The 22,299-nt window shown below is 37.8% G+C and overlaps 1 non-coding gene across 1 annotated transcript; it reads left to right on the forward strand.

Annotated features, from left to right (window-relative positions):
* Positions 1–20,803: 20,803 nt before the first annotated feature.
* Positions 20,804–20,876, forward strand: TRNAA-AGC (transfer RNA alanine (anticodon AGC)). The gene has a single exon. It is a non-coding gene; the product is annotated as a tRNA-Ala (tRNA).
* The last annotated feature ends 1,423 nt before the right edge of the window (positions 20,877–22,299 follow it).

A 22,299-nucleotide genomic window follows, 5' to 3' on the forward strand; every position in this document is an offset into this window, starting at 1 on the left:
TCCAAACAATCAACCCCAGGTTTTTTGGGAATCAAAGCTAGAAAGGTACCAGTCAATTCCTTCAAGAGTTTCCTAGACCCAAAGAACTCTTTCACACCATTGAAGATATCCCCTTGAATAATGTGCTAGTACTTATGAAAAAAGAGGAAGGGGAATCCATATGGACTAGGAGCTTTGTCTCCTTCAAAGGAAAAAAATTGCCCTTGTAATTTCTTCGTTGTTGGGGATAGCAGCAAGTTTTTTATTTTGTTCATCAGAAATTCAATTTGGGATACAATCTAGAAACACCTTTTGCTTGTCCTTTCCAGATTGGGATCACCCTCTAGTAAATTACTAAAATAGTTCATGGCTTCCCTTTGTTGGGTGATGCGACGCGCTCCCCTGCCCACAGGTGGTTAATTATGTGGTGTTCCATGTTCACTAATAGTCATGGCTTTTGGTGCAACGGCAAATGGGCCCTACAATTGGTATCAGAGCCTGGTTTTGGCTTGGTCATGGGTTCAAATCTCCCCGGTGCCTTCCCGACCCGCATAAGCACCTAGTATGCACGTCGAGGGGGAGATTGTTGGGTGATGCAACGCGCTCCCCTGCCCACAGGTGGTTAATTATGTGGTGTTCCATGTTCACTAATAGTCATGGCTTTTGGTGCAACGGCAAATGGGCCCTACACCCTTTTGATTTCTTCACCATCATCAGTAAGAACCCCATGGACATTAAGCCTAGAAATATTGTTTACCATTCTATGCTTCAAAGTAGTCATATGAAAATATAAATATTTTGATCCCCCTCACTCAAAAAACTTTTCTAGACCGTTGTCTCCAATATATATCTTCATTAGTAATTATATCATGCATTTCAATAATTTTTAAATCTTCCTCTTTCCTAGACACATTCTCATAGCCGTCAATTTGGATGTTGTCTTGAATTTCTTTTAATTCCTCCAAAATCCTCCTTTTGTTGTCAAATATGTTCCCAAAGGTCTCCTTATTCCATCTTTTTTTTTTTTTTAAAACATTTCTCAACTTTATGGCTACTTTAAACATAGTTGTTCCCTCCACATGAATGTCCCACCATTCTTTAATAAGTTCCTCTAGCCTAGGATGGAGAGTCCACATCTTCTCAAATCTGAAGGGATAGTTCTTCTTACTCGTAATAGGGTCAGCCAAGAGAAAGATGGGGTAGTGATCTGAGCCCACTCTAACTTGCACAGTGAGGGAACATTTGTACTTCAAAAACCATTCATTACTAATAAGGGCTCTATCCAACCTTACTTGGATCGGGTCCTTCCCTAATCTTTTGTTAGTCCAAGTATAATCCACCCCATGCAAATCCATTTCATGCAAAAGATAACTATCAATGAACTCCATAAACTCCATTCTGTTGTCAAAATTAGTCTGGTTGCCTCCCTTCTTATCATTCTTTTTCAGAGGTCTATTGAAGTCCCCCATAATAATCCAATTTTCATCCACAAAATTCTTCCTTTTATTAGAAAGAGCATCCCAAAATGCTTTCCTACCCCATTTAGATTTGGGGGCGTAAATGCTAGTTAAAACCCAAGAAGTCCCATCCTTGGCATGAAAAAAATTGATATTCATCATATTCTTGTTTTGAGATATAAGTTCTCCAAAAATATATCTATTATTCCAAAAAAATGCCATGCCCCTGGAAGCTCCATCAGAGTCTCCCTCAAAAACCTTGCCACTTTTAAAAACCAATGGACCTTCAACTTTCTCTTTTAACATTTTAGTTTCGTGAAGAAGAACCAAATTTGGCTTATTATCCCTAATCATGTTCTTCACCATATCTTTCTTGTGAAGATTATTTAATCCTCTGATATTCCATGAAATAAACTTCATTTCTTATGGAAATATTTTAAATCTAAGATAGTCCTTTGACTACCGTCTGCAGTACTTCTATTTGTCTCCACAATTCTTTTCTGCACATTACAAGGTCTTCTTGCAAAAGTAGAAGTTAGGCCAACATCCCCAAATTTGATACCCTTCCCAACTACAGTGAAAGGTAGACAACTATCTATGGCTTTGTTACTCTTGATATCTCCCTTTGGAGTGTTGATATGTGTAATATCCCCTACCTTATTGCTTCTCATTTTCTTGATCACCAAAGCATTCTCTTTGTTCGTTTTAAAGGAGATCTCCTCCTTTTCCAATCTTAAAATATTCTTAGCCCCCACTGCAATCCATGTTGCTTCAGAATCTTCCTCCTCAGCCATCAGGGCTTTAGAAATATCTTCAGCATCCCCTCGTTTTTTGTTTCTATTTATGGGTAAAGCATCTATAAGGATTTCTTCTTGACATGAGTTTCCTTTGCCAGAATAATACAATCCTGAGTATCATAGGATTCAAACTCCTTACGATTAGTAGATGAAATACTACCATCTTCTAAGACCTCTTCAATTTGTGTCTCATCATCCTCTGCTTCCACCCCCTTAGTGTATCTATCCTTAATCACAAGGCTAACCTATGGCACCAATGCAGCAACCTCCTCAACCCAAACCATACATGTCTGTTCTTGGTTCTCCAAAACTTCATTAGAAGTCAACTTTGAAGAGATCACCTGATCACCGACCTTGGACTCCAAAATCACCTTTTCATTTCTCACTCCCTATCGAAGAGGCCCTTTCACAAAACTAGTTTTCTCAGCATCCACCATATACTTAGTTCCTTTACAAACCCATATTTTCTTAGTTTTTTTTTGGGCGCATATTAAAGTTGGGCAACTCTTTACCTATTGACCCAATTTTTTACAGTGAAAGCAGGCAAAGGGGATGGATTCATACTCAATCTTATGCTGCCATACTCCCAATTTGGATTTGTGTGAAATAACATCAGGCATATCAGCTCCTTGAAACAACCCTGCACAGATTCTGGTGTAGGAATGTCTCTTTCTAGCAACTATGATTGGGTCCATTGATAGAAGTTCACTAAAAGCATTAGCAATACCTTGAAAAGAATCCTCCACCCAAAACTCCAAAGGAATACCTGGAAGTCTTATCCAAACAAGAGCTCAAATCAGTGACTCATCCTGAGTATACATATTTGGAGACCATTTTTCTAGAATCAAGGTATGATTACCCACAATCCATGGACCATTACATAGGATTTCCCTTTATCTTCCTTACATGAAAAGCTAAAAGATAAACATCCTTTAGACATGGTCATAATGTCCACCTAACCTTTCAAGACCCATTTCCTTCTAACAAAGGCACGTATCACCTCTATATTCGGCCTGGTGCCTAAAAAACTCCCAACAAGAGCCGAATCCATTCTAGAAATATTCATATTAATAATTTGGTTTGGAATCTCTAGAATAAACATAGCTGGTTTAGATGGAGAAATATTTTTAACCAGAGGAAAAGATGACTTACCTATCAGCTTAATTCCAAATAGACTTGACCACTTTTAGGCATGAATATTTTTAGAGACCTCTTATTTGGGTCCCCCCCTGGGTCCCTAGTTATCCCACTTCCATCGGGATCCTTCCCATTCGCAGTATCCACAACTTCTCTCCTTGATCTCCTTCACCAAATAGACCAACACCATTATCATTCCTGTTTGAAATTTGAACTCCTTCTTTCTCACTCACCACAGCTAACCCTCCAGCTCTGCTCATCATTCAAACTCACCAATCTTGCATATAGTCTTATTCTCATTGTTGCAACAACTACAGAGGAAGAGTTCTATAATAATTACCCTTGACAAATATTGCAGGCAGCCATAAGAGTTATATATTCGAAAAGTGATCCAGTGTAGTGCCTCTCCCATTTGACTTTTGTTAGTCATCCTGATGGATGCAACCTTGTTGATCTTTTTTTGTGATGGATCATGATTGTGGCCCTAAGTGGTCTACACCGTTGAGGTGTTTGGATTTATGTTTCCTTATCAATTGCTTTGTTTATGCTTTTGTCTGATCTTTGAGATTATGATGCAATTTTTTGTTCACTGAGGTTTGTGCCAGTGGTTACCAGGATCGATGTGGTATAATGAGGTTGTTCCATGATTACCTTGAGATGTGTGTAGAGATTGCACTATGTACTTTTTACCATGCTACACTGGACTAGGTTCCTGTAGCAGTGGTTAGTCATATTTTTTACTGTGTTCGCTTATGTGTTTTAAGTGCCTTATTAAATGCGTAAGAAATTAAATAGATTGTTCTTGTGAGATTATTTGGTTATGTGCTACGGACATTTACCTTGTTACATTTCTGATTAGAGAGCTATTTGTTACTCATGTTATGTTTATATTTGAGAGGACCTGAGGGTCAAATGTTACTCTTTGATTTCAGTATCATAGATATTAGACTACTATGTTGTTCAGTTAATCATATTGCATGATGATGCCATTTTGAGATGACAGTGTGTTTTATGATGATATTTGGTTATCTGGTATTTGGACATACCTCTAATTATGTTATGTGATGGATTTAATGCTATGGTTATTTACTTCATTCCTGCATTGCTATGCCTTTTGCGAACGTGAGTGATGTAAATAGATTATTTTAATATAATTAAATAAATGGTTAAATTAGGTGATTTAATGCATTTATTTCTTTGGCTATGTTATTATATGCAATTGCACTTGATCGTGTTGTTTAGTGTGTAGGATTATATCCCTAGCAGTGGCACATGGAGTTAGTAATTCAGCCTTTCATATTTTACCAATGTCGTCCTTGTATGGTCGACATATCCTTTATTAAAATGTTTAATTTAAACCTTTCAGTGATTATTAAATCCGAACTCATTGCATTATGTGATTAGACCAGTAAGCGTGTCTGTGCATTTAGAGGTTCGCATTGTCGCGAAAGTTGTTTAAGGTGATTTTTGTGTTTTTGGGTTTTTGGGCTTCTTATTTGATTTATTTTAATTTCTAGCAGCTTTTCCATAGATGAATTCCTATTTATAGGGATAGCCTATTTTCGTTTGGGTCGATTCGGGGTTTAACTAGATTGGCTGGTTAAATGCCCTAATCGATTATTCACCCGAAAAGTGAATAAGTATCCAAAGAGGAATTTAATTCCTCACTTCTCACTTTCAAATTGGAAAGTTGGAGAGTAAAACCCAAAATCCTCTTCATGAGGATTTATTGTTTTGTTCGTTGTGGGAGCTACGGGCGTGGGATCGTCACGAGGTTGAGCTCGTTGGATCCAGCTCGGGGAAACCTTGGATTGCTGCGATTTTCAACTACTTCTACGAGATATTTATTTTATGGTTCAGATTCTCATTTTGCCCTTTTGGCTGTGAGGTAGGGCTTTCCTATTTTATTGTTTCTGCTCTGTTTTTGCTTCTGTTTTTGGTAGCTGTTTGTTTGGAGGCTGAGAACTAGTGTTCCCCTTCATTTTTGTATGCTAGTTCTACCCGGTTGGGCGAGTATGAACATTTCCCTATTTTTTGGGATGAGGGTTTGGGATTTTACGCCGTTATGCTGGCTGTTTTTGCATACAGTGTTTGATTCCATTTATTTTTGGATTTTTGGGGTTTTAATTTTGAAGTTTTCCAAATTTTTGGAGTTTTTACCTCATTTTGCGTGTCGCCCTATTTTCTCAGGTTTTCTTGGCACAATCTGGGTCGTGGACCTGGATGATCTGTTTGGATATCAGTTAGACCACTATTGCACCTTTTGTTGCATTGGGATGCGTATCGCACCCGTACTCCCGACTTTGTGTTCGGTTGAGTGATTTGTTACCTATTATGGTTTTTGTTGGACCTTTGCTTTTGTTTCGTGAATGCTAGGATTCGTGTAGAATCCATACTCTTGGATTGAGGCCGGTTGAGTAAATTCACAATGTTTGGTCTCGTTACATCATTGGGATTCGTGTAGAATCCATACTCTTGGATTGAGGCCGGTTGAGTGATTTCATGATGTATGATTTTATTAGCTTTGGGATTCGTGTAGAATCCGTCCTTCCCATGTTGCTTTTAGTTGGGTGTTTTCTTTGCATTGTGTTCTCATTCCTATCCTTGTGTTATGATCTTCATGATGGTGGTGCGCCACACACGAGTACATGCGCATACATTTGTTGGGTGACTTGCGAGGCCCGATCTTCCGTGAATTTGCCGAAAGTTATGATCATTGGGGTTGGGATGGGAGTATGCATGCCCACGGGCACTTGTTGTAGGATGAGCATGGGTAGGGTAGGGTAGCATCTGGAGGGGGCTTCTATCTCGTAGCTCAGCGTTCATGGCGCCGAAGGTTGACAAAGGATAAGAAGTTTTAAGCAAGTGATAACTAAATAAAATGTTTGATTGTTAATAAAACTTAAGATAAGTAAAATGTGTGAGCACCCGTTTAAGTTTGAGGACACACAATCTGAGCTTGGGCTTTTTGATGCCAAGCGACTCTCTAGGATGTCAGCCCCTACATAGTAGCCTATTGAGTGTCTGACTAGGACCTTTACTCCTTGCATTGTCTTAGGTTCTTGGTTCAGCCATCATACTGTCTGGTGTGAGTGTTAGCCTTGGATGTTGTGCTTTATGTGTGTTTGTGGTTGGATCAGTATCTCCATTAGCACGGCGGGTGTGGACCTACGGGTGCCACATGGTTCAGAGGCATAGCTACCTTCACCACTGCTAGGGATCAGTGTACAAAGATGATCTTTTGTCCTAGTGCAACCGTTGCTAGATGTCTTCACTTGGTACTTCGGGTTCCGGAGTATGCTTCCTTGTGATTTATGCTTTCATTGGGATGCTTGTATATCATGTTTAGATGATGTTATTTTATTTGACGCATTCCCTTATTATGATGTTTAGCATATGATTAGATGTTGTGAATTGTTGTATTAGCATATCTGTTGCTTATTGTTGTTTAGCATGTGATAGGTGATGTTATCTACTGTAGGATTATCTTATGCTTTTCTTCTAGCATGTTAGATTTTCTTATGTTGTTATTGTTGCATGTTTTAAGTAGTGACATCCCTATTACGACAGTACCGACGATCTGGTCGGTGGCTTGGGGTGTTACGCTTGGGGGATGGTTAGGATCCACGATGGTCTTATGATGCTATTGACGGTTGGGAGGATCCACGTACTTAGTTTGGTTGTTCAATTCACTACGATGTTTATTTTTCAGTGTGTTCTTTGTTGCTGTAGTTTAGATGGATTGATGTTCTCCTTTCTGTGTTGTCCTTGCACTCAAGTGTTCGTTCCTCGAGCCTTTGTGGATCTGGTACTCCCTGGTGTGCAGGTTCTTTGCTCTAATTTTGGTCCCTTTTTTCTTTTGGGAGTGTTTTTATTTTTCTATGGGCAACATTTGTTCAGCATGGTGCGACACTTTAAAAAGTATCGCACGCCCATGCAAACTATGTTGTACGACATAGTAAAGTATCGCACACCTTCTTGAGAAATGTTGTACGACACTGGAAGAGTGTCGCACGCCTTCTTGAGAAATTTTGTACGATGTTGAAAAGTGTCGCATGCCTTCTTAAGAAATGTCATACGACACTGGAAGCGTGTCGCACGCCTTAAGAAGAAGTATCGCCCTCCCTTAGTAAAAAGTGTCGCACGATTTTTGTGAAAAACATGCACGTGCCATCAGCGGGCACTTTTCTTTGTGATCCGATCTTTTTGAGAGTGGTTTTGGATACCCTTTTGGGCATTCTTTGACCCTATGCTGTTGCATTTTGAATTCTGTCGATTTCTCTTGAAATCGAGTTTTCGTGTTTCTGTTTTAGTCTCTTGGGGTTTAAAATATATCGTTTAAGGATAAGTTGACACTTATACTTAAGATATATTTTAATATATGTGACAAATTGTTTGAGATAGGTTTCAGACCTCTCGGAGATAAGTTATGGATTCTAGAAAATTTTAGGGCTTCAGAAATCCAAACTTAGCCAATTTTCAAGGCTTCAGGATTTCAGGCTTAGCCAAATTTTGGGATTTTACATTTTACCCCAGCTTGGTGTTTTGTTGATGAGTGGTCATTTCTTGTGCCCTCATCTTGTTGTGGTGGTTGTTGGCTTTTTTTTGGGTGTGTCAGTTGGGTAGTGGCGTTCGGAGATTCGTTGGTTGTCGGGATTGTGTTGAAGTCCTCCGTTGCGATCTTTGTGATCCCTATATGATGTTGTCTTGTATATTTCATACTTGTAAAAAAAAAATATCTTGGCTTGATTTGAATCCTTATTTCCAAGGATCTCTGGGCGGGGCATTACATCTGGTATCAAAGCCCATGTTCAAACATTGGGATCTCTGTGTTATGTTGCCCTTGTAGTTGTTGTTGTGTTGGTTGAGTGCGAGTGTCTTGGTGAGAACTCGTGATCTTTGTTGCTTTGGTATCTACTTGTGATGGACTTGCTTGTCCAGTAGATGCAACTAGAGTAGTGTGTGGAGAAGGAAGTGAGTCTTCCTGGCTTTGTAGGTGGGATCGTTGTGCCTTGTTTGGTTGGTTGCATGTGTGACCCTTTTTAGATGGAGCCACTGATTGGTTTCCATGTGTTGGCTTGTGTGCCTTTTCTTGTTTCTCCTTGTGGGGTTAGGTGCATTGTTTCCCTATTTTCTCCTGATTGTAAGTTGATGAATGAATCTTATTTTTGATTCTTTATTTTGTTGTTATAATGATAAAATGGTTCCTTTCATTGAAAATGAGTGTTTATTGTGAATCATTGCAAAGTAGTAGTTTTACATTATATCCTTGGGTTAATGAATTAAGTCCCCAATCTGATTGCTTCTTAAGCTTATGTAAAACTGTATTAATTTGATGGATATTTAAATGTTGCAGTGCATGGAAATTATTGTTGTCTACATATGCATGAGGTTACTAATGGTATACTGCTTGATGTATGTGAGTGTGTTCTCTAACAATTCTAGGATGATGTATTCCTTAGCATTATGTGGTGATTTATCCCTCTTGTGTGACTGTACTCAGTCATCACCTGTAATGTGATTTGTTTGATGCCTTATTTTATTTGGCTGGAGGTACTTTCCTCATGTTGTTGGGCTAGCATTGATTTTCTGTACTTTCCTCTCTTGGGATAGTCATCCAAATTTATCTATCGCTCTCTTTGTGACAATTGTCACATTTGACTTATTGTTGAAATGAGCTCTTTTTGGTATTTACTAGTGGAATCGGAAATTCTCCCATTTGGGCTCTTTGATTATGTTTCATGATGACTATTCTAGATGTGTTTTACTACTGCCCAGTTGTGTGTTGTGACTCTATCATGTTCATCTTGAACCTCTGGTAGTACGTTCAAGGGATAATATCATGGAGAACATGCTAGTGTGTTTTTGATAGATTTAAAGTTGTTATTGTAACTGAATGGTTTAAATGGTGATTAAACTTAATGTTATTTTTGAAAGAAATTGAAAGGTATGTACTTGTTCTATAGTGACACTTGGACCCTTGCTTGAAAATATTTCAGTTCATTATGCATTAGTGCTTATATTATGCTTAATTAATGAATTTATGAAAAAAAAATAATGATGGTTACAATGTGTGATTTACCTTTCATTCCATGCCTTATGTTGTTTTGGGCATGTGTGCTCTTGTGTGGATTTGGACATTTCATCCATTGCTTGTCTTGGTGGCCAAGACTATTGTTTTTGCCTTTGTGGTTTTGTCTTGAGTGGTGTCTCAGATAGTAGATCTTAGGTCTCTCTTAGCTTCTTCATGTTGTAGTCCTTGTCGATATCTTTTCGATGCTTTTCAAATGGATTCAATCCGAGTCCGACTGTGAGGCTATGGCTTTTGGAGTTGTTGATCGATGTTCTAAGTACCTTTTCGAGTAGAGGCCAATTCAATCATGACATATCATATTTATGGCCATTGGAGAAGTTTAACTCCTCATGTTATTCATAATGGAAGAGTTATCTCGTCTTCATAATCTACTAGGTATTTGTTGGAGTTCGTGCTTGGGTTTTTGTGTTTCCTATTGCACTGACCCACCCTTGTAAGGTGTAGTGTGGTTTGTGGGCGTTCCTTGCTCGGGGTTGATGTTGCCTTGTCTTTTGGGAGTGACTCAGTTCTTTGATGAGTCTAAATTCTCCTTCTTGGACGTTGTCTTGGGTGAACCTATGTATCCTTTTCTCTCTTGTGAGAGTAGGCTAGTGTGGTTATGCCACTAGCTCAGTTAGTGTTTTCAGGTGAGTATGTTGATGGTTGCTGAAATTGTGAGTTTCCTAACGCATCATAGGCTGGTTAGTGTAGAGGTTGAGAGAGAGACTCCCTCTCAGTCTTAATACTCTGTAGTATCCTTCTCCCTAAGCTTATATCTTCGTGTGGATTGTCTCAGTTAAGTTTTCTCATTAACCGTTGACTTGAGGCTAGAGATTGAGTTTAGCAGTAGATTGGGTTTAGTTTTCCTAGCATGATGCTGGAGGGACATGGTATCGTTGGACACATGTTACCATCTCGTGAGTTGGTATGCAGACATTTGATGATTGTGTCCACTGATGAGAGTCTTTGAACCTTGTGGAAAGGTGATATCTTGTCTGGTTGGGTTGTGTTACCCTAGTTCCCAGTGATAGTTTAGCTTTTGTGCCTTGGTGAGGTGTTGTGCTCCTACGCTTAGTGGTGAGCAATATTTTGGAGTGTGTCCTTTTGTTGGTAAACTTTCATCCTCTTTATTCTAAGCATGAGTTTACGTGGATTCCAGAATGATCATGTGTGACATGATAGTATTCTTGGGAAGTTTGGGATGGTTATTCCCCATGATTCCAACTTTTGTTGGAAGTGCTTAGTGTTTTAACCTGGTTTTGTGGTCATGTGGTTGGTGCATGTCATGGTTGGGCACCTGTTGACAAGGTAGAGTGGCTTGTTCCTTACCTTGTATTGTTGACTCTATGGCTAGATGGGTTCTTCCTAGCGCATAGAAGGTTCCTTGTTGGAGGACCTTGTGTCTATGTGACACCCATTCTCTCGTGGTTAACCTATTTGGGGGTTAACATGATGGGTTGAGAATGTGGGAGTGATTTAGTTTGACTTGTGGAGAGTTTCTTGAGTCATTCCTTTTGCTTGCTTTTGATTTTGATTCTTTTGCGTTTTGGTTTCTATTCTTGGATTGCAGGCTTCTAGGAGTAAGCCTAGTCTTTGGGGGGGATGATGTAGTGCCTCTCCCATTTGACTTTTGTTAGTCATCCTAATGGATGCAACCTTGTTGATCTTTTTTTGTGATGAATCATGATTGTGACCCTGAGTGGTCTACACCGTTGAGGTGTTTGGATTTATGTTTCCTTATTAGTTGCTTTGTTTATGCTTTTGTCTGATCTTTGAGATTATGATGCAATTTTTGGTTCACTGAGGTTTGTGCCAGTGGTTACCAAGATCGATGTGGTATCATGAGGTTGTTCTGTGATTACCTTGAGATGTGTGCAGAGATTGCACTGTGTACTTTTTACCATGCTACACTGGACTAGGTTCTTGTAGCAGTGGTTAGTCATGTTTTTTACTGTGTTCGCTTATGTGTTTTAAGTGCCTTATTAAATGCGTAAGTAATCAAATGGATTTTTCTTGTGAGATTATTTGGTTATGTGATGCGGACATTTACCTTGTTACATTTCTGATTAGAGAGATATTTGTTACTCATGTTATGTTTATATTTGAGAGGACCTGAGGGTCAGATGTTACTCTTTGATTTCAATATCATAGATATTAGACTACTATGTTGTTCAGTTAATCATATTGCATGATGATGCAATTTTGAGATGACAGTGTGTTTTATGATGATATTTGGTTATCTGGTATTTGGACATACCTCTGATTATGTTATGTGATGGATTTAATGCTATGGTTATTTACTTCATTCCTGCGTTGCTATGCCTTTTGCGAACGTGAGTGATGTAAATAGATTATTTTAATATAATGAAATAAATGGTTAAATTAGGTGATTTAATGCATTTATTGCTTCGGCTATGTTATTATATGCAATTGCACTTGATCGTGTTGTTTAGTGTGTAGGATTATATCCCTGGCAGTGGCACATGGAGTTAGTGATTCAGCCTTTCATATTTTACCAATTTCATCCTTGTATGGTCGACGTATCCTTTATTAAAATGTTTAATTTAAACCTTTCAGTGATTATTAAATCCGAACTCATTGCATTATGTGATTAGACCAGTAAGCGTGTCTGTGCATTTAGAGGTTCGCATTGTCGCGAAAGTTGTTTAAGGTGATTTTTGTGTTTTTGGGTTTTCGGGCTTTTTATTTGATTTATTTTCATTTTTGGCAACTTTTCCATAGATGAATTCCTATTTATAGGGATAGCCTATTTTCGTTTGGGTCAATTCGGGGTTTAACTAGATTGGCTGGTTAAATGCCCTAATCCATTATTCACCCGAAAAGTGAATAAGTATCCAAAGAGGAATTTAATTCCTCACTTCTCACTTTCAAATTGGAAAGTTGGAGAGTAAAACCCAAAATCCTCTTCATGAGGATTTACTGTTTTGTTCGTTGTGGGAGCTACGGGCGTGGGATCGTCACGAGGTTGAGCTCGTTGGATCCAGCTCGGGAAAACCTTGGATTGCCGCAATTTTCAACTACTTCTACGAGATATTTATTTTATGGTTCAGATTCCTGTTTTGCCCTTTTGGCTGTGAGGTAGGGCTTTCCTGTTTTATTGTTTCTGCTTCTTTTTTTGGTAGTCGTTTGTTTGGAGGCTGAGAACTAGTGTTCCCCTTTATTTTTGTATGCTAGTTCTACCCGGTTGGGCGAGTATGAACATTTCCCTATTTTTTGGGATGAGGGTTTGGGATTTTACACCGTTATGCTGGCCATTTTTGCATATGGTGTTCGATTCCATTTTTTTTGGATTTTTGGGGTTTTTTAACCCAAAGGCCAAATGAGTTTTAATTTTGAAGTTTTTCAAATTTTTGGAGTTTTTACCTCATTTTGCGTGCCGCCCTGTTTTCTCAAGTTTTCTTGGCACAATGTGGGTCATGGACCTGGATGATCCGTTTGGATATCAGTCATACCACTATTGCACCTTTTGTTGCATTGGGATGTGTGTCGCACCCGTACTCCCGACTTTGTGTTTAGTTGAGTGATTTGTTACCTGTTATGGTTTTTGTTGGACCTTTGCTTTTGTTTCGTGAACGCTAGGATTCATGTAGAATCCATACTCTCGGATTGAGGCCGGTTGAGTAAGTTCACGATGTTTGGTCTTGTTACATCATTGGAATTTGTGTAGAATCCATACTCTCGGATTGAGGCCAGTTGAGTGATTTCATGATGTATGATTTTATTGGCTTTGGGATTCGTCTAGAATCCCTCCTTCTTGTGTTTCTTTTAGTTGGGTGTTTTCTTTGCATTGTGTTCTCATTCTTGTCCTTGTGTTATGATCTTCATGATGGTGGTGCGCCGCACACGAGTACATGCGCGTACATTTGTTGGGTGACTTGCGAGGCCCGATCTTTCATGAATTTGCCAGAAGTTATGATCATTGGGGTTGGGATGGGAGTATGCATGCCCACAGGCACTTTTTGTAGGATGAGCATGGGTAGGGTAGGGTAGCATCTGGAGGGGGCTTCTATCTCACAGCTCGCCGTTCATGGCGCCGGAGGTTGATGGAGGATAAGAAGTTTTAAGCAAGTGATAACTAAATAAAATGTGTGATTGTTAATAAAACTTAAGATAAGTAAAATGTGTGAGCACCCGATTAAGTTCGAGGACACAATGTGTGAGAACCCGTTTAAGTTTGAGGACACACGATCCGAGCTTGGGCTTTTTGATGCCAAGCAACTCTCTAGGATGTCAGCCCCTACATAGTAGCCTATTGAGTGTCTGACTAGGACCTTTACTCCTTGCATTGTCTTAGGTTCTTGGTTCAGCCATCATACTGTCTGGTGTGAGTGTTAGCCTTGGATGTTGTGCTTTATGTGTGTTTGTGGTTGGATCAGTATCTCCATTAGCACGGCGGGTGTGGACCTACGGGTGCCACATGGTTCAGAGGCATAGCTACCTTCACCACTGCTAGGGATCAGTGTACAAAGATGATCTTTTGTCCTAGTGCAACCGTTGCTAGATGTCTTCACTTGGTACTTCGGGTTCCGGAGTATGCTTCCTTGTGATTTATGCTTTCATTGGGATGCTTGTATATCATGTTTAGATGATGTTATTTTATTTGACGCATTCCCTTATTATGATGTTTAGCATATGATTAGATGTTGTGAATTGTTGTATTAGCATATCTATTGCTTATTGTTGTTTAGCATGTGATAGGTGATGTTATCTACTGTAGGATTATCTTATGCTTTTCTTCTAGCATGTTAGATTTTCTTATGTTGTTATTGTTGCATGTTTTTAGTAGTGACATCCCTATTACGACAGTACCGACGATCTAGTCGGTGGCTTGGGGTGTTACGCGCGGGGGATGGCTAGGATCCACGATGGTCTTATGATGCTATTGACAGTTGGGAGGATCCGCGTACTTAGTTTGTTTGTTCAGTTCACTGCGATGTTTATTTTTCAATGTGTTCTTTGCTGCTATAGTTTAGATGGATTGATGTTCTCCTTTTTGTGTTGTCCTTGCACTCAAGTGTTCATTCCTCAAGCCTTTGTGGATCTGGTACTCCCTGGTGTGGAGGTTCTTTGCTCTAATTTTTGTCCCTTTTGCTTCTGGGAGTGTTTCTATGGGTGACATTTGTTCAGCATGGTGTGACACTTTAAAAAGTATCGCACGCCCATGCAAACTATGTCATACGACACTGTAAAGTATCGCACACCTTCTTGAGAAATGTCGTACGACACTGGAAGAGTGTCGCACACCTTCTTGAGAAATGTCATACGATGCTGAAAAGTGTCGTATGCCTTCTTGAGAAATGTCGTATGACACTGGAAGAGTGTCGCACGCCTTAAGAAGAAGTATCGCCCTCCCTTAGTAAAAAGTGTCGCACTATTTTTGTGAAAAACCTGTTGCATTTTGAATTCTGTCGGTTTCTCTTGAAATTGAGTATTCATGTTTCTGTTTTAGTCTCTTGGGGTTTAAAATATATCGTTTAAGTTGACAGTTATACTTAAGATATATTTTAATATATGCGACAAATCGTTTGAGATAGGTTTCAGACCTCTCGGAGATAAGTTATGGATTCTAGGAAATTTCAGGGCTTTAGAAATCTAGACTTAGCCAATTTTCAGGGCTTCAGGATTTCAGGTTTAGCCAAATTTTGAGACTCTTCATTTTACCCCAGCTTGGTGTTTTGTTGATGAGTGGTCATTTCTTGTGCCCTCATCTTGTTGTGGTGGTTGTTGGCTTTTGTTTGGGTGTGTCAGTTGGGTAGTGGCGTTCAAAGATTCGTTAGTTGCCAAGATTGTGTTGAAGTCTTCCGTTGCGATCTTTTTGATCCCTGTATGATGTTGTCTTTTGCATTCATACTTTTTTAAAAAAAATATCTTGGCTTGATTTGAATCCTTGTTTCCAAGGATCTCTAGGCGAGGCATTACATCCACATTGTACAACATGCCTCATTACTACAACAATATTACAATAGATTTCCTCAATAACTATATGTGCCAGCAATGTGGTAGATTTCCTCTATAGCCCTTTTTGTAACACTCTTATTTTCGTGTCAATAAAATATTGTCATTAATGAATTTAAAAGAATAATGATTCATCTTGAGTATATAGATTTGGAGACCATTTTTGCAAAATCAAGGTATGCTTACCCACAATCCATGGACCATTACATAGGATTTCCCTTTATCTTCCTCACATGAAAAGCTAAAAGATAAACATCCTTTAGACATGGCCGCAATGTCCACCTGACCTTTCAAGGCCCATTTCCTTCTAATAAAGGCACGTATCACCTCTATATTTGGTCTGGCACCTAACAAACTCCCCACAAGAGTTGAATTCATTCTAGAAATATTCCAATCAATAATTTGATTCGGAATCTCCAAAATAAACGTAGTTGGTTCAGATGAAAAAATATTTTTAATTGGAGGAAAAGATGACTTACCTGTCGGCTTTCCAAATAGACTTGACCACTTTCGGCCAGGAATATTCGTAGAGACCTTCTGTTTGGGTCCCCCCTTGGGTCCCCAGTTGTCTCACTTCCATCGGGATCCTTCCCATTTGTAGTATCCAACAACTTCTCTCCTTGATCTCCTTCGCCAAACAAACCAACACCATTATCATTCCCATTTGAAATTTGAACTCCTTTCTCGCTCACCACAGCTGACCCTCCAGCTTCGCTTGTCAAATGTTCAAACTCACCAATCTTGTATATAGTCTTATTCTAATTGTTGCAACAACTACAGAGGAAGAGTTTTATAGTAATTACCCTTGACAAATATTGCAGCCAACCATAAGAGTTATGTATTTGAAAAATGCCTTATTAATACAACAATAATACAATAGATTTCCTCAACAACTATATGTGCCAACAATGTGGCAGATTTCCTCTACAACCTTCTTTGCAACACTCTTATTTTTGTGCCAATAAAATATTGTCTTTAATGAATTTAAAAAAATAATGGTTGACCAAAAGGCCAAGCTTCTCCCAACCATTTACAGTAGCTATTTCTTCACTAAATTTCAATTGAATGTTTAGAAATACAATTACAAAATCATCTTGTAAAAATTCTCCATAATAAAAAAAGATCTCCTCTAGAGCCCTCTTTGCAACACTCTTTTTTTTGTATCATTAAAATATTTCCTCTAATGGGAAAAAAATAGCTTGTAAGGTGAATGGATAATAACAATAAATCCTTGTTGTGTGCTGAACATTATGATAATAAAAACAAATATAAAAAATATATCCTAAAGTGAATGGATTCTTTCTCAACCCATTCCCGATGAATGGATTATTAAAATTGGTGGTGAATGGATTACTAAAAATGGGGTAGCAAACATGTTTGAGGTAATGCCATGAATCTATTAGTCTTAAGGCCCGAATTATATTATATCATGTTGGATTCAATCAATCTACATTCTATACTAAGATGGAAGTTATAGTGAAATGAGTTGGTCCTAGAATGCAATGGTATCAACATATGCACACAAATGAATGTTTTGATGGTTCGCTCAACTATATGGAGAAATATCCAGCCAAATATGAATAAGTCTACAAATAATCCGTCGTAGTTACAAAAGTAATATTATAAATATAAATTTATTGTATCTATGAATTCTATAATTTAGCCTGCAAAATTGACTCCGACCTAAAAAATTAAACAATCTTGGCTAACTAGCAAAAAATTTCTTTAACTGGCATGTTGTCCCAAAAATAACCATATGAGGGAAGCATTCCTTGAACATTCCAAGTATTTATTAATATCATGAAAGAAGATTAGAAAATTCAAATGAGTAAGATTTAACTTAATAGCCTACAAGAAACTCAGACCATTGTAACATAACATAATGTGAAAGAAATCACTTTGCATAGTAACACAGAAACATTTAGATTACAAATTTCATAGAAATGACCCCAGTTTCAGAGGAATCCATATGCTTTTCAGAAAATTCATATAGTAATACAAACACCTCAGGTTGTAGGCATCTAAAAGGAATTTCATGGCTTGGAGAGATACAACAAACTTAAGATCCACTGATTTTTCCCCATTGGAAATCTTTATGTGGTAATTTAGACACCTCACACCTCAGTTTCAGAGGAATCCATATGCTTTTTAGAACATTCATATAGTACTACAAACACCTTAGGTTGTAGGCATCTGAAAGGTATTTCATGGCTTGGAGAGATACAAAAAACTTAAGATCCATTGATTTTTCCCCATTGGAAATCATAATAGCAATAACTCATACCATTGTAGTAAAACAACACAAGGAATACACTTCGCATTATAACAAGGAAAATATTTCCTCTAATGGGAAAAAAATAGCTTGTAAGGTGAATGGATAATAACAATAAATCCTTGTTGTGTGTTGAACATTATGATAATAAAAAAAAAATTTAAAAATAGATCCTAAAGTGAATGGATTCTTTCTCAACCCATTCCCGATGAATGGATTATTAAAATTGGTGGTGAATGGATTACTAAAAATGGGGTAGCAAACATGTTTGAGGTAATGCCATGAATCTATTAGTCTTAAGGCCCGAATTATATTATATCATGTTGGATTCAATCAATCTACATTCTATACTAAGATGGAAGTTATAGTGAAATGAGTTGGTCCTAGAATGCAATGGTATCAACATATGCACACAAATGAATGTTTTGATGGTTCGCTCAACTATATGGAGAAATATCCAGCCAAATATGAATAAGTCTACAAATAATCCGTCATAGTTACAAAAGTAATATTATAAATATAAATTTATTGTATCTATGAATTCTATAATTTAGCCTGCAAAATTGACTCCGACCTAAAAAATTAAACAATCTTGGCTAACTAGCAAAAAATTGCTTTAACTGGCATGTTGTCCCAAAAATAACCATATGAGGGAAGCATTCCTTGAACATTCCAAGTATTTATTAATATCATGAAAGCAGATTAGAAAATTCAAATGAGTAAGATTTAACTTAATAGCCTACAAGAAACTCAAACCATTGTAACATAACATAATGTGAAAGAAATCACTTTGCATAGTAACACAGAAACATTTGGATTACAAATTTCATAGAAATGACCCCAGTTTCATAGGAATCCATATGCTTTTCAAAAAATTCATATAGTAATACAAACACCTTAGGTTGTAGTCATCTAAAAGGAATTTCATGGCTTGGAGAGATACAACAAACTTAAGATCCACTGATTTTTCCCCATTGGAAATCTTTATGTGGTAATTTAGACACCTCACACCTCAGTTTCAAAGGAATCCATATGCTTTTTAGAACATTCATATAGTACTACAAACACCTTAGGTTGTAGGCATCTGAAAGGTATTTCATGGTTTGGAGAGATACAAAAAACTTAAGATCCACTGATTTTTCCCCATTGGAAATCATAATAGCAGTAACTCATACCATTGTAGTAAAACAACACAAGGAATACACTTTGCATTATAACAGGGACACTAAAGTGCCATCACTGTAAAATTTAAACACTCTACTCTTTCCCTGCTCTGTGTTGGAATTCAACAAATGCAAATGATAAGGAAATTTCTACTCTGAATCAAATATGTGATGCAGAGTATTTAGTTCCAAACGACCACATTCAATTTTAGGAATTTGATTGCTAACTGCCATTTCAACCAGCATATTTGACTATCTTGCTGTGATTTAACTGTGTAGTTTTTTTAGTCAAACTCGTTGACCCCATGTTTCATGAGTGGTGGTTCACAAAACTCATCTCTCATGAGAATGAACAGAACACTTAACATGCATTGGATCTAGGTGATGCTCACAGTGGTGAAGCATTGAGACTTCTAGGGAGGTCACCCATCCCAGCACTACTCCAGCTTGAACACACTTAACTATAGAGCTCCCTCCTAGTATGGTCTTGTTGTTTGCTGTCGCATTTCTAGTTTAGTGTCCGATTTAGTTGAGGGAATATTACGTTGGAGTTAATATAATATTTCAGGTCTAGATATTTGGTTGATGTTGTTGTTAGTGTCCACAAAGGAGGGCTATTGTCCACATAGGATGGCTATTAGGAAGTAAATGATTTATTAGTGATCTTAGAGTATAGTGTTATGCTTTCTTTGATTTTTCTGATATTTTCGTTTTCGTAATTTTTATAATTTCTCTATAGTTTCAGAATATGTTGTAAAAGTTGTAGGTGTCTATAGTTTTAGAATATGTTGTAAAAGTTGTAGGTCTTTGGTATGTCTGCACTTCAACATGGCCTATTTTCATCTTTATTTGAGCTAGTTGCAAAGAAGCATATACCAATCATATAGCAAAGAAACGATTGCAAACACTGGAGTAAGGAAAGGGGAAAGGAAGAAGCTAATGATGGAAGTTAGATTTTTGTTTTTGTTGGCCTTATTGAACTCTACGAGACAAGAGAGAGTACCACTAGTATGGTTTTAAAACTTGAACACCAAGAACCGAAAAGAAAATTACCTTCAAATGGAATAGAAGGTACCTAGAATGAAATGAACTTGAATCACTTATGCTGAATTTACGATTTTGCTCAAATGGAATAGAACGGGCCTAGAATGAAATGAAATGAGCTTGGTTCATTTATGTAAAATAGAACATTGAATTACGGTTTTCCTCGAATGAAATAGGACATTTCATTGCAGTTTTCCTAAAACAAGATAGACATTGGAAATTAAATTGTCCAGCCTAGAATTAAATGAACTTGGGTCACACACATTGAATTACTTTCCTAAAACGAGATAGGACATTGGACATTAAATTGTCCAAGAAGAGGCCTAGAATTAAATGAACTTGGGTCACATACATTAAATTACAAATTTTCTGCAATTTTTGTCAAATGGAATAGAAGACTGAATTACAGTTTTCCTCCTCAAAGGGACTTGGACTAGAGATGCTTAGCATAAAATAAACTCGGGCAACATACACTGAATTATGATTTATTTTCCTCAAATGGAATAGAGCAGGCCTAGAATGAAATAAACTCCAGTCGCTTATCACTAGATTACAGTTTTCGGACCTAGAATGAAATGAACTTGGGTGACTTACCTTGAATTACAATTCTCCTCAAAGGACCAAGCAGAGATATCTGCTGGTACACTCGTTCCATCAAACAGTAGTACAGTAGTACCCTCTCAAGGCGTAGAACAGGTGCACAATCAAAAGTACCTGGGTCATTTACTTATCAAGCTATAACAAGTTAATGTAAGAACAAAACCGACCATCAAGAAAACCAAACCGTGGCTTTGTTTAGGCATTTGTTTTCACAAGAATTCACGCCTTTACTAGGTTCAGCTACAAGACAAATGCAGGATTTATCTAGGCTCCCGTGCATTCAACAAACAGTCACAAGCAGCAGTGGGGATGTAGCTCAGATGGTAGAGCGCTCGCTTAGCATGCGAGAGGTACGGGGATCGATACCCCGCATCTCCACTCCATTGTCCTTCCTTTAGTCAGTTTTGGCTCGAAAACGTACAACAATTAAATTGACCTAGTTGCTGTTCAAAATTTAAAACTTAGTAAAAGTGAAAGAAGTGCAGGGAATTGAACCCGACGTCAACCGAGCAAGCAAAAACTTTTAAACTAGGGTCAGACGTGCTACCGTTGCGCCACAGATCCGGATTATCATAGACATGCCAGAGAGAACAGAATGCAACTGATCTGGAAATTAATTTACCCGATAGACGGATCTCCGCCGGGCAAAACGATTTGGTTAGCAGCATTTTTTATCAGCGGTCGCAGCTGGAAAATGGTCCATGCTCACTCTCACCTCATTTTTACGAAAGTCGTTCAATCGGTACCATTTAGTCCACACTAAAATAAAATTCTGTACACTGAACCGTTTGGTAGCTGGAATATGGTAGACTCGTAAGTTCAGGATTCTAGAATTTGAAGTTCAGATTATGAGTTTGGAATGAGTTTGGAAATTTGAGTTGAGATCTTTTGGTTCATCAATAATTCATAATGCCAAAAACATTTCGTAGAATTGGAATATCATTGAAATAAGCATATTTTAAATTGGGTTGGAGATGAAAATAAAGAACATTGTCATGTTAAACAAAGGTTACTTACTCCACTTAAGGAAGATAATTTCTTGGGCACAAGATCTTTTGGAGAGAGGGTACAGTATCATCAACCACTTCCTTCTTTGTCACGATAAATTTGAGGAGACGTGTAGAAGACTCTATTATGCATTTATACAAAATCCCTGTCACAATATTAAACAAATGCTCCAACAATTGACCCATGTTTTCAAAGCTTTTAAACAACTAAACAAGTTCATGTTTAGAAAGCTTTCAAACAGATAAAATAGATTTTTAAACTACTAAGGGTGGAGATCCTACATGGAATGGAGCAAATTTCAAGGAATATCACAGACTACAATGACGATTAATGCAATTTCAATGCCTCTCAACGAGAACTCAAAGCTTCTTAGAATGAATCCTAAATCCCAATGATGATTAGCATGATTTCATTTCAATTCTGGCCAAAATTCAAAGCACTTTAGAACCAAAAACTAGTTCTAAAATCCTTCTCTTTGGTACCTACCTCTCACTAAATATTATAGCAGATTGCAGCATTCCAGAACGGCTAAGGCAACGAAGCAATTTCAATATCAGTCATAATAACAAGGGTTTTGGATGTCCTAAGCCCAGGAACATCATAATTTCATAATTTCCAATTTGTTTGTGTAATGGAGTTTTACGACTACGAATTGGAACTCCAATCAAAAATTGTCAGCTGGAACTCCAATAAAAAATTGTCAGCTGGAACTCCAATCAAAAATTGTCTACATGACATATCTTTTGTTGTAGATCCCATGGCCAATTTTCCTCTATCCTGCTGCTTCATCCTC

This window comes from Cupressus sempervirens, chromosome 4 (genome assembly GCF_028749045.1).
Source record: "Cupressus sempervirens isolate cs-2001-9-10 chromosome 4, ASM2874904v1, whole genome shotgun sequence".
NCBI classification, from domain to species: Eukaryota; Viridiplantae; Streptophyta; class Pinopsida; order Cupressales; family Cupressaceae; genus Cupressus; species Cupressus sempervirens.